Raw genomic sequence first — 13544 nt, 5'->3', positions numbered from 1 at the left:
ATAGGAAATATTTGTATATAAAAAGAGTGGAACAAAATTTATATAAAATAATAAAAAAAAGTGATAAAAAATAAAAAAAGTCATATAAGTATTGTAAGAAATATGAGATTAAAAAAAGGATTTAAAATTAAAAGAATGAGAATGATAAGGTTGAATTAAAAATATCAAACATTAAGAGTGCATTTTGAAAAATTAAAGAAAAAGGGAGATTAAAAAGATGAAAAAAAAAAGTTAAGAAAAAAGAAAGAGAGGATAGAACTTGAACCCAGACCCCTTATTTATAAATATACATAGTTAACCACTACGCCATTCTCGGACTTAATTTATGTTTACGATGTTTAATAGTTAACAAGTAAAAAAAGCCGATTTTAAAAGTGAAAGTCAATTGGGATTTACTCAATTGGGATTTACTGTTCATCATATTTCCAAATGAATATATAATATAATATAATATAATATAATACAATATAATTAATCTTTAGCTTTTGTCAAGGATGTATATCGTACGGGCTAAAAGACTAGTTCTATATAAAATCAAAAAATCAACGAAAATAAAGAGTCACCAACTTATCAGTAACTACGAGTATATGTGCAATTCAACTGTTTAAGTATTGTTTTTATAGAACGAAGTAATTAGTTTTTTTAGCATTTTCAATATCGTCTTGAAGTATATATTATATAATATTTTAACATTTTCTTGAATATCCAATTAATACACATTCGCTTAATTCATTGGATATGAATGTGGATAAATAAACTGAAATTAAATGAATATGAATATAAGCTAAATGGATGTAAATGTGAATATAGGATCGTTGGTAGTTTGCCTCCTTTAGGGATGTCAGGAGTTTGACTCTCGTTGACTACATGTTAAAGAAAATTATAAGCTTGTAGCTTGCCTCCATTGTTATCTGTATTTGTAACTCGTACTCCATTCATGGTCTTTAAAGAAAATTATAAGTATGAACGGAGTAATAGTATTTTCTTTATTTTTGGGAGAAGAGAATATTTATGTTGCTTTCATTAACATCGTAGTACCGTGTTAACATTAAGAGTGTTCAATGCAACCTTACAATGTCAATATCAAAAATCTAAATTTCTATTCATGCCGTAGAGATTGGATTGGAATTTCTATTGTTTAGCTTAGAGCTTCAAGAGAAGAAAAAAAAATAGAAAAAATCATTTATATATAAAACGTGAAGCTATCATCAGACTTAAATGAAAAAAGAAAAATGTTAAGTTTATCAAATTTAATTTTATTCCATTTACAAAACACAATCCTGCCATGAATAACATTAATCCCCAATTTATATAAGGAAGGTCGATATTAAAAAAGGAATATTTATACTTTGTAATTAATTAATCAGAGTTTTTAAATTCAAATTTGGTAAGCTTAAACGTAGCTCTAAGGGCTACGTTTAGCATTGTCCATGAAAAAAATCAGAAACGATATGAAGGAGTCAAGCGATCAAACCAAAAAAAAAAAAGTGCAACAAGCCACAAACGATCAAACCAAACTACAAGCCATAAAAACACCTGCACCAAACCCTGAAAACCAAAAATAAAAATGAAAGAATGACCAAATAAAAGAAAACTACCTAACAACGACACAAAACACTTTAACGGCCAAAATCGAAGAAAACCGAACTCTTACTACCTCGGAGAGCCATCAACATCTTCTATCACGTTCATATAATCGTGAAACTGATGCAACCTTTATTAATACTTTCTTGTTCTTATAATCCGGTTTAATGAGTTTTCCTTCCACTTTTGCAAAACAAATAAATTTGCCTATCCTCGACGAATACAAATACTTCAACCCATGCGCATCAAACGACGAAATCCAATTCAAATCAGCAACACCACTCTCATCACCAACCACAATAATCTCCTCACCACTCGCTAAACGTGTCGAAACATGTCGATATGCATGCATCCTTTTTTCTTCTTTTTGTTACTTTTCGAATCACCGCCCACCGCAACCTCCTAAACAGAACCTTGACCTTCCATTAAAAGACGCCACTTCTTATTTGCAGAACGTTCCTTCAAAACACGTATACCACAAGAAGATCCACAATTGTTGCCAACACAATGAGAATCCCGAGAGTCGCTCTCTAAATAGGTTGAGATAAAGCATAGATAATTATAGGTTTAAGGATACGGACGTAACCAACATCAGAAAATGTTAAGAGACTTACATTAGATACGTTCAAGGTACGATAGGTTGAAATAAATATATCTTTACACTAGAGTATGTTGGGACAGTAACACTTGCAACTTACATCTTAACACAATGTTGAATTTACTTAGATCAATCATAACCATACATTGTTAAGAATTAACAATGTTTTTGTTCTGTATTTAAGACGAATCGTTGCTACCTAACTTATTTTATCCAACTTTGAAGAACATTTTAAAAATAGGAAAGATGATTAAGAATATAGAGAACTAAGTAAGCTTATTTTCTTGTTTTTAGTTTTGTATGATTTCCTCCAACTTATTGTCGAAATTTATCATATATACTATTAGAAACTTGAAAAGTCTCGTTTGGACCTTCACCATATGCCTTTTGCATTCATTAACCCTTATATACTAAACCTCATGGCGTAGTTTCAGTTATTTCGGAATGTAGTTTTGAGTTTGCGTTCACACTACAACCGGCGCCTCAACTTCCACTTACTTTACACAACGACCCCTCGAATTTCCACTTTTCCAGAGGTACAAAGCGTAAATATATAATTTTATTAAAACTAAAGAAACTATTTCCACCCGAATTTTTAACGGGCCCTATCTTCTCGCTCGGTCCGAGTTAAATTTTTCCGAGACCACCGTTCAACTCGAAAAAGTCTCACGAACCCAACGGGACTAACTATACGCGAAACGGACACTTTTTAAAAAACGCTTAACACAACGACAGCTCGTATCTTTCTGTTCGACGCAAGTTGAATTTTTCCAACAGCACCGTTACACTCGAAATTTTTTTACGAACAAAACGAAACTAACTACGTTCGAAACGGACACTTTTTAAAAAACGCTTAAGACAACGACATCTAAAACGGCGCTTAAGACATGGGCCGTTTTCCCCTCTGTAAATACACAACGCTACGTTAAATACGATTACACAAGCCGAAAGCCTCCGCTGCATTGCGCTGGCCGGATCTGGACTAGTTAACAACCAAGTGCATCTTAATAAATTTCCTTTTTCTAAAGCATAGAACGAGAGTCTTATACAACATATCAAGAAAAAAATCTCAACCTTTTACAAACAATTATCCTCATATGCAACTACTGGATTCATCCCACTTTATATTATTACTCAAAATTAATTTTTTTTTCATTCATAATATTACCAGGGGCGGAACATAATGTATCACAAAGAAGGTATTCGCTCTACCTGGATTTAACGGGGAAAAATATTTATCAAAAAATAAGATTATTTTTTTTTTTTTTGCTTTTTTGTAATTACCACTGCTAACAATGAAAAATTTATTAAATTTTTACACGCGTCTCATCTGTATTCGAGTTCAGGTTCCACCAATGAACATAAGTCACATTAATATATAAAAACTTTCAAACTTTAGCATATGATTCATTTAATTAACTTATTAAACTCTACACACAGACACACACACAGACACACACACACACACACACACACACACATAACTAAGCACTAAATGGGGTACAAACTGGATAAGTGAATATGAGCCTCACATTTTAGAAATCCTAATTTTATACTAAAAAACACTGAAGGGTATTTTGGTCATTTTTATAATTTATTTTTCCATAGCTTTTTTAGGAGCTATTAGGGTTCATACACTGATACGTTCATCATCATTATTCATCAAAATTCATACTTTCAAAAGATGATTCCTACAACAAACTGATGTTACATTCATGATCTTAACACTAATCCTAAACTACATTCATCGTCAATTTCGATTTACATCAACAAATTTGAAGAGTTTGATCTCGAGTTCATGTTTCATTCGAAAACTTCACAAATCGAGGAGTATAGAACGATTTAGACAATCTCATGATGAAATGAGCATAGATTTGGATTCATTATCACTTGTTTGTACTTCGTGATTCAACGATTCAGATTGAAGAACATCATGGAAATTGCAGATTCCAAGTCAAACTTCGCTCACTTTCGGTCAACTAATTGATTCGAGCGTTTCGTAATGTTTTTGATCAAAGTGATGATCGGAAAGTGTTCCCGGAACGATTTAGAGCAAATTTCGTGTTGGAATCACACACTCAAACGGTTTCCTTTGCGAATTCAAATTTGTGAAGTTCATGTTCATTCACAATTCTTTGTGTAACGACCCAACCCGTTAACCATCCGAAAACGTGCCACAAAAAAAAAAAATTCTGAAACAGTTGATCTTGACGGCGTCCAAAAGCTTGGACGGCGTCCAGCTCTTAAGACAGGGACGGCGTCCAGATATCTGGGACGGCGTCCAGATGTACTAAAACATTCTGATCAGTTTTTCGAACTCACGCGGGCGAAAACCCGCTTCCCGATACTTTTAAACCAAAACACTTTCACAATATATTACAATAGTTTAAACTAAGAGTTTTTCACAATAAAAAAACGAGTTTTACGACACCGGGCCCACATCGACCCAAAATACCATAAGTGACTATTTCGACCCCTTAGTTTATACAAAACATAGACCGAGCATGGGATTGGGGACACGCTACCCAATCCTAATCAAATCCAAAAGCAAGTCTTCTAAAGCAACTACGCAAGTCCACTAGTCCCCGCGCTTACCCGAGCCACCGCATCCGTGCAATCTATAAAAATGTAAACAACGAGAGGGTAAGCTAACGCTTAGTGAATGAGAATATACTACATACATATATTTGCATAAAATGAAATGCGCATCGCTAACACACAAATACGAGCCACATACCGCAATCTAAGCATAACTAAGCAATGTTATACCTAACGTACCACCAAGTCAAACCGCTAGATTAGTTACAACAATATAAGTAAATACGCGTACATAAATGGGTAACCAAACTACAAGGTTAACCCCTTAACCTCAATCATACAAACAGTGGCCGAACAACCCGAGCCTTAGTGAATTCGCACAACCCGAAATTCACTTCTCTACCAATTCAACAACCGAGGTTGGCTGAACTACCCGAGCCTTAATGAATTCGCACAACCCGAAATCCATCACCTCATAAAAAGGATGACCGAACAACCCGAGTCACCATGAATCCGCACTACCCGAGATTCACTTCCCAAATACCAAAACCCACGGTCACGGGATTATAAAATCCACCACATCGGGGTTATCCACATCACAACAATATCAACCCTTCACCATTGGGGTTATAACATCCACATCACAACCACGTGTGATCACGTACACTCAAAATGTGTATCACGTCAAAGGTGGTCAACCAAAACGCACAACCGTGCCAATTGGACTCATACACAAGTCCATCAATCCACCTATATGTGAAGTGAGCTCTATAACCGAGAATCACTTCACCCGACCCGCACCCATCCTACACATACATATGCATATAGGATATTAACACTCACCTTGTCGCCTTGATGAATGCTTCCAAATAATCCGCAACTCATCAATGGAACGTACCTATTCCATTATCACAATACAAACAAGACAATTAGGGTTGACTTACAAACCAACCCAATTGACCCTTAGTGCAAATTCGACCCATTTGCACTTCCAAGCACAAACCGCGCCCAAATTAATCAATAATTACTAATACACGTGAAAATGGTCTTAACACACCAATTAAACCCGAACACAAGTGTTAAACACGTGTCATACCCATTTTGACACCAAAACCCTAATTTTGACCCATTTCAAAATTAGTTAACCAAACTCACCCAAAAGAGTTTCACCACTTCCATAATCACTAAACCTAGTGATTAAACTCAAGATCAAACCCTAAACAACGCTAAAACGTCAACCGACCCAAAACCCGCCAAGTGACAAGAATAACTAGTCACCATAAACCCATTTCATCACCTAAAAGGGTTTCACAACAAATTAACTCAAAACCCTAACTTGAAAATCAAATTTAACAAGTGAAATTCGGAGTTTGAGCTTACCAATACCACCACAACGTAGCTAGGAGCGAGATGAACAACTTTAGAACCCGAGCTTTTGCGAGAATCCGACTCCTTCTTCTCCAAATCCACCTCTCTCTCTCTAAAACTCTTACTCTCTCACTAGAACAAGATGAGAGTGTTTGTGTGGGTGTCAGTGGAGCAAATGAGGCTCCTAGAACTGATCTTGTGGCCTTAATTCGTTCCATAAGTGAAAATACCATTTTGCCCCTCTAAAAATCTTAAAATAACCCAGCTGGCCCGACAGACAAACTGGACGGCTTCCCAATTTCTGGACGGCGTCCAGCCTTTAACATCTGGACGGCGTCCCACCATCCTGGACGGCGTCCCGAACAACTAAAAAGTCAGAAACAGGATTAGGGTCTTACAACTCTCCCCCACTTAGAATCGATCACGTCCTCGTGATCCTCGTCACTTAACCAAACGGACCACACTCCACGGTCCTCAACATAAGTCCCAATCCGACTTTCCTAGGCAACTCTTCCCAAGGAATCACCTTTAACAACTAAAATCGTCTCCCGCGATTTATCAAACCCACTATCCGAGCACTAAAACCATGCTCACTCCCTATCATCAGGAAAACTCAACCAATCTCGGACCGAGATATCAATCCCCTAGCGTATCCTTACCGAGTACAATGCTAAAAGTAACCAAGTCAACCTAAGGTCAACAACACGAAACGATGGAGATCGAACCAAACGAATCCTTACGGATAACACCAATCACTAAACATCCCTTGTAGTGCGCAATACGACCCATACGCAACTACCGTAACATCATAACAAACGGTTAAAACCGATAGCGCCCAAAACGACTATGGCAATGCTAATCCAAAGGTGTACCAAAATCGACAATTCGTCACACCTGTAACAACATGTGAGCGAAGCACGGCTATCGCATCACTAATCCTACAACATGGTTCTCATGACCCCACCATCGGTGTATAAATCAACCGATAGTTCACACAACATGGTCCTTACGATCCCACCATTGGTGCATAAAACAACCAATAGATCAAACCAAACGGTCCTTACGACCCCACCATCGGCGTATAAAACAACCGATAGATCACAACTCAACATGGCCGAAACAACCCGAGCCTGAACACATATGGAGGATGGTCGAAACAACCCAAACCTTAGTGAATTCGCACAACCCGAAATTCACCTACCCAATCCATATATCTCACAACGAAATGACGGCACAACCCGAGTCATCGTGAATACGCGCAACCCGATATTCACTACCACCGCCACATAGTATAACCGAGGATGGCCGTACAACCCGAGCCTTAGTGAATCCGAACTACCCGACATTCACTACCTCAAACTATGAGTCCAACCAACAGGGACAATCGTACTACCAGAAATATTGTGAATACGAACAACTCGATATTCACGTCCCACAACACAACTCAGGAATGGTACTCGCATTTCCCCCCGGTACTCGCATTTCCCGATAATGTTACACCATACCGACATAACACTACTCCCTTGACGAAGTCAGCGGACCCGAAGATCATGCTTCACCAATCAACAACCATGATGAAGTCAGCGGACCCTAAAGGTCATGCTTCACCAATCTCAATACCGGATGAAGTCAGCGGACTCCGAAAGTCATGCTTCACCGATATAACACCTCGCTCATGATGGAGTCAACGGACCCCGAAAGTCATGCTCCACCAATCACGTACTACCATGATGAAGTCAGCGGACCTCGAAGGTCATGCTTCATCAATCAACGCCCTTTTGGCCTCGAACAATGAGTAGCGTAACATCGCGCTCTGCTACGCCATAGTGAATCCTAACGGATACCACTAACCATTCACACACTCGAGCAAGAACCACCTATATCAAACATAGGCACAAGACAATAATTCTCTAGAAGAGAATCCGACACACACCTCTCTTAACCGAAGGATTTCACCTTACTCACCAAACACGTCCATTATCTCTCAACGAGATTTACCACATTACCACCTCGGTGATCATTCAAATCCAAACCATAAGTACAATTTATCCGAAATTGTAATCTACCACAAATCGACCAAACTAGGTCCCAACACAATTTTCGGATCTTACTAAAACGTCATCCGAAATCTCACACTAAAACTTCCTCGGGCTGGAGTGTAACTCCCCCACTTGGAACTACATCACATAACCTCATCTCTTACAACCGTACCATGCTACCAAAGGTAGACTTTACCAAAAATTGGGGTCTCACGACCCATCACCACAGCTTGCTCCAACCGAGAGCACACGAAGGATTTAAATCAATCCTCAAACACTTCGAACGAAAAGTGTACTACAATTACACCAACCACACCCTCGCAATCATCCAATTGCTCTAGTTTGTCAATTTCCACCTAGTCACTCATGTACCTAAGGGTTTCACGTCGGTACCCTAAGTACAATATAACCGCAACACAATCGGAGTTGAACACCACGCTAGTAGGTATAAAAGAGGCACCTAATATCGCGTCATATAAACTCCATTACCAACATACATTGAGATTCAAAACACTCGATTTCAAGGGTTCCAACCACCCGACGAACCTCATAGTTCATCAACTTCCACATACAAGCGAACACGCGCTTAACAATCGAACACCAAAACCCATTTCCATGGCTTGGTAGAAACATTTCCCAAATACTAAGGAGTGCTTGGTTACACCAAGTCTTACGCCCTTTGTCCAAAAATCAATCATTACCATAGGGCACTTCCATTAGGAACGTCACCGTTAACAATAACATGCACAACACAATGCAATAACAAATCCGAACTTAAACGCCACATAAATAAATATTCAAATGACATATTTATTAAAATGAAAAGTACCTCAACGTCTCCTTGCGGCATTCGCCGCCAACTCGGGACAATCCGGCTTGCGATGCCCCTCCTTATGAAAATAGTAGCACATCCCGTCATCACTTCTCGGCATTGTGCACTCCCACAACTTGTGACCCCTAATACCACAATTGAAACATCTAGGTGCACGAGAATCCACCGTGCCTTTTCCCACATTACCCGTACTCGCACTTGCACCCTTATTTTTCTTACCCGGGGCACCGTACGAATCAACCCTCCTCTTACTTGAAGGTTCACACATCTTTGATCGCGTATACGACTCGAAACCTCTAGCCAAGTTGAATAATTCCACAAACGATTTCGCTTGACCCCGACTAATTTTACTTTTCAAGTCATCATTCATGGTCCGATAGAAATCCCCCATTAACAAACGATCATTCCCCAAATACTCCGGGAAAAAACGAGCCTTCGCCATAAAGGTCGTCTTGAGAGTATTCAAATCCATAGATCCTTGCCGCAAATTTCACAACTCATTACACAATTCCCACAAATCGGCCGAAGTCCGGAACTCCTCGAAGAATTCCTCCTTAAACTCGTTCCACGATAAGGCCATAAACGTTTCGCCACCGACAAGATCGATCTTACCATCCAACCAATCCCTTGCCCTGCCCCGCAACAGACTAGTAGCGAGTCTCGTCTTTTTCTCGAGAGGACAATCAATAGTACGAAAACACCCTTCGACATCCGAAATCCAAGTTGTGCTTACCAAAGGATCCGGTTTCTCGTCATACATCGGGGGTTTAGTCCTCATGAAGCTCTTAAGACAACGCTCCATTTCACTGCTACCCCGAAATTCGGAATACTTTCTATCCATTTCTTCTCGAAACGCACTCATTTGCTCCGCAACGGCGGCCGCAACTCTAGAGTTAAACTCCTCGTCGTTCGTCTCGATCTCGTTTCGTGTCGTCATTCTAAAGAATGCAAAACGATTAGTCCACGAACGTATAAAACAACACGCATAACACCGCCCCATCTTGCTCAACACTCGTCGTACATCACTTGTTAAACACGATTTGCACCCGTAATAAGGTTTGCAAGTCCTTATTACGCACACACATCGTATCCCCTCGTTAGTACAACGACCATCTTGCTCGATGATATTCGCAACGGAACATAAACATAAACATAACACAATCGTATATTAATAATATCCACATATTAATATACACGTTAGTCCACCTATCAATTAAGGCACTAACCAAATTCCCATTCCGACCCGTAATCCTACAAGTCCCGCAACAAATAAGCACACACAAAATTCTAAGTCTAGGCACCTATCTCAAGTCACCTAAATCCCTTAGACCATGCTCTGATACCACTTGTAACGACCCAACCCGTTAACCATCCGAAAACGTGCCACAAATTTTTTTTCTTCTGAAACAGTTGATCTGGACGGCGTCCAAAAGCTTGGACGGCGTCCAGCTCTTAAGACAGGGACGGCGTCCAGACATCTGGGACGGCGTCCAGATGTACTAAAACATTCTGATCAGTTTTTCGAACTCACGAGGGCGAAAACCCGCTTCCCGACACTTTTAAACCAAAACACTTTCACAATATATTACAATAGTTTAAACTAAGACTTTTTCACAATAAAAAAATGAGTTTTACGACACCGGGCCCACATCGACCCAAAATACCATAAGTGACTATTTCGACCCCTTAGTTTATACAAAACATAGACCGAGCATGGGATTGGAGACACTCTACCCAATCCTAATCAAATCCAAAAGCAAGTCTTCTAAAGCAACTACGCAAGTCCACTAGTCCCCGCGCTTACCCGAGCCACCGCATCCGTGCAATCTATAAAAATGTAAACAACGAGAGGGTAAGCTAACGCTTAGTGAATGAGAATATACTACATACATATATATGCATAAAATGAAATGCGCATCGCTAACACACAAATACGAGCCACATACCGCAATCTAAGCATAACTAAGCAATGTTATACCTAACGTACCACCAAGTCAAACCGCTAGATTAGTTACAACAATATAAGTAAATACGCGCACATAAATGGGTAACCAAACTACAAGGTTAACCCCTTAACCTCAATCATACAAACAGTGGCCGAACAACCCGAGCCTTAGCGAATTCGCACAACCCGAAATTCACTTCTCTTCCAATTCAACAACCGAGGTTGGCCGAACTACCCGAGCCTTAATGAATTCGCACAACCCGAAATCCATCACCTCATAAAAAGGATGACCGAACAACCCGAGTCACCATGAATCCGCACTACCCGAGATTTACTTCCCAAGTACCAAAACCCACGGTCACGGGATTATAAAATCCACCACATCGGGGTTATCCACATCACAACAATATCAACCCTTCGCCATTGGGGTTATAACATCCACATCACAACCACGTGTGATCACGTACACTCAAAATGTGTACCACGTCAAAGGTGGTCAACCAAAATGCACAACCGTGCCAATTGGACTCATACACAAGTCCATCAATCCACCTATATGTGAAGTGAGCTCTATAGCCAAGAATCACTTCACCCGACCCGCACCCATCCTACACATACATATGCATATAGGATATTAACACTCACCTTGTCGCCTTGATGAATGCTTCCAAATAATCCGCAACTCGTCAATGGAACGTACATATTCCATTATCACAATACAAACAACACAATTAGGGTTGACTTACAAACCAACCCAATTGACCCTTAGTGCAAATTCAACCCATTTGCACTTCCAAACACAAACCGCGCCCAAATTAATCAATAATCACTAATACACGTGAAAATGGTCTTAACACACCAATTAAACCCGAACACAAGTGTTAAACACGTGTCATACCCATTTTGACACCAAAACCCTAATTTTGACCCATTTCAAAGTTAGTTAACCAAACTCACCCAAAAGAGTTTCACCACTTCCATAATCACTAAACCTAGTGATTAAACTCAAGATCAAACCCTAAACAACGCTAAAACGTCAACCGACCCAAAACCCGCCAAGTGACAAGAATAACTAGTCACCATAAACCCATTTCATCACCTAAAAGGGTTTCACAACAAACTAACTCAAAACCCTAACTTGAAAATCAAATTTAACAAGTGAAATTCGGAGTTTGAGCTTACCAATACCACCACAACGTAGCTAGGAGTGAGATGAACAACTTTAGAACCCGAGCTTTTGCGAGAATCCGACTCCTTCTTCTCCAAATCCACCTCTCTCTCTCTCTAAAACTCTAACTCTCTCACTAGAACAAGATGAGAGTGTTTGTGTGGGTGTTAGTGGAGCAAATGAGGCTCCTAGAACTGATCTTGTGGCCTTAATTCGTTCCATAAGTGAAAATACCATTTTTGCCCCTCTAAAAATCTTAAAATAACCCAGCTGGCCCGACAGACAAACTGGACGGCGTCCCAATTTCTGGACGGCGTCCAGCCTTTAACATCTGGACGGCGTCCCACCATCCTGGACGGCGTCCCGAACAACTAAAAAGTCAGAAACAGGATTAGGGTCTTACACTTTGTCACTTGATTCTCATTTCTATTAAATAAAATGGAACTATATAAATTTTAATAATTGTTGTAATGCTGCTAATCAAGCATTTCACTATTGTTTATCTGCTACTTTTAACCACATGTAGAGCTGGAGCTGATGACAAGCCCTTACGCATGGTCAAAACTGTTCTACATGAGCTTGTAACTTAGTATATGATGCACAATATATTGAATGCACACCACATATTCGATGAAAAGCCTTGGTCACTTAACTTGGTATGGTTGTTTTTTTATGTATTCTTTTGCAAATATGAGATGTGTTTGAAGCAACCATATAGTATATTTGCTTTGTGTAAATCAGTAAATTCAACTCGTATCTTTATCTCCATTATTTGCTTATATTTCCTTTGTTAGACTTGCAAATGGGATGCCTGTAGTATTATTTTCCATGTGAACAATATCCTATCACTTTAAAATTCACAAATTGTGCAGAGATAGATTGGTTAGTTGTATTTTATCTACTTTTCGATACGGTTATGCAAAATAAATGATTAGTTACTTATTTACACAGATTTGAAACTGAGCAAAAAACTAAATGTGCGTACGTAAACCAAGCAATTCAAGTTTTTAACAAAATGCCTTGTAGAAATATAGTTTCTTGTTACACAGATTTAACAGGTGATTCCGGGAGATAATGGGTTTGTTGCTCAATTAAACAAGGGTCGTCACCTGAAGAAGCGTCCAACTGAGTTTCGAGTGGATAAAGTTCTTCAGCCTTTTGATGGGAGCAAGTTCAACTTCACTAAAGTTGGGTAGGAAGAGGTTCTCTTTCAGTTTGAATCAAGTGAAGATGGTGAAGTCAAGTTTTATCCAAATGCTCCAATTGATGTTGAAAAGTCGCCTAGCGTTGTTGCCATTAATGTAAGCTACTTTGATTCTATCTTGGCTATGGAACCTTTTATATACCACTAACTCATCTCACTGAATTGTATCAAATTATTATCTCTATCTCATAATTATCTAACTGTTTAATAGGTGAGCCCAATTGAATATGGACTCATGCTTCTGATACGTCGAATTTTGGAGTGTGTG

Source organism: Rutidosis leptorrhynchoides, chromosome 9, assembly GCF_046630445.1.
Source record: "Rutidosis leptorrhynchoides isolate AG116_Rl617_1_P2 chromosome 9, CSIRO_AGI_Rlap_v1, whole genome shotgun sequence".
Taxonomy (NCBI): domain Eukaryota; kingdom Viridiplantae; phylum Streptophyta; class Magnoliopsida; order Asterales; family Asteraceae; genus Rutidosis; species Rutidosis leptorrhynchoides.
The sequence above is the reverse complement of the archived record's forward strand: the minus strand, read 5'-3'. Positions refer to the sequence as shown.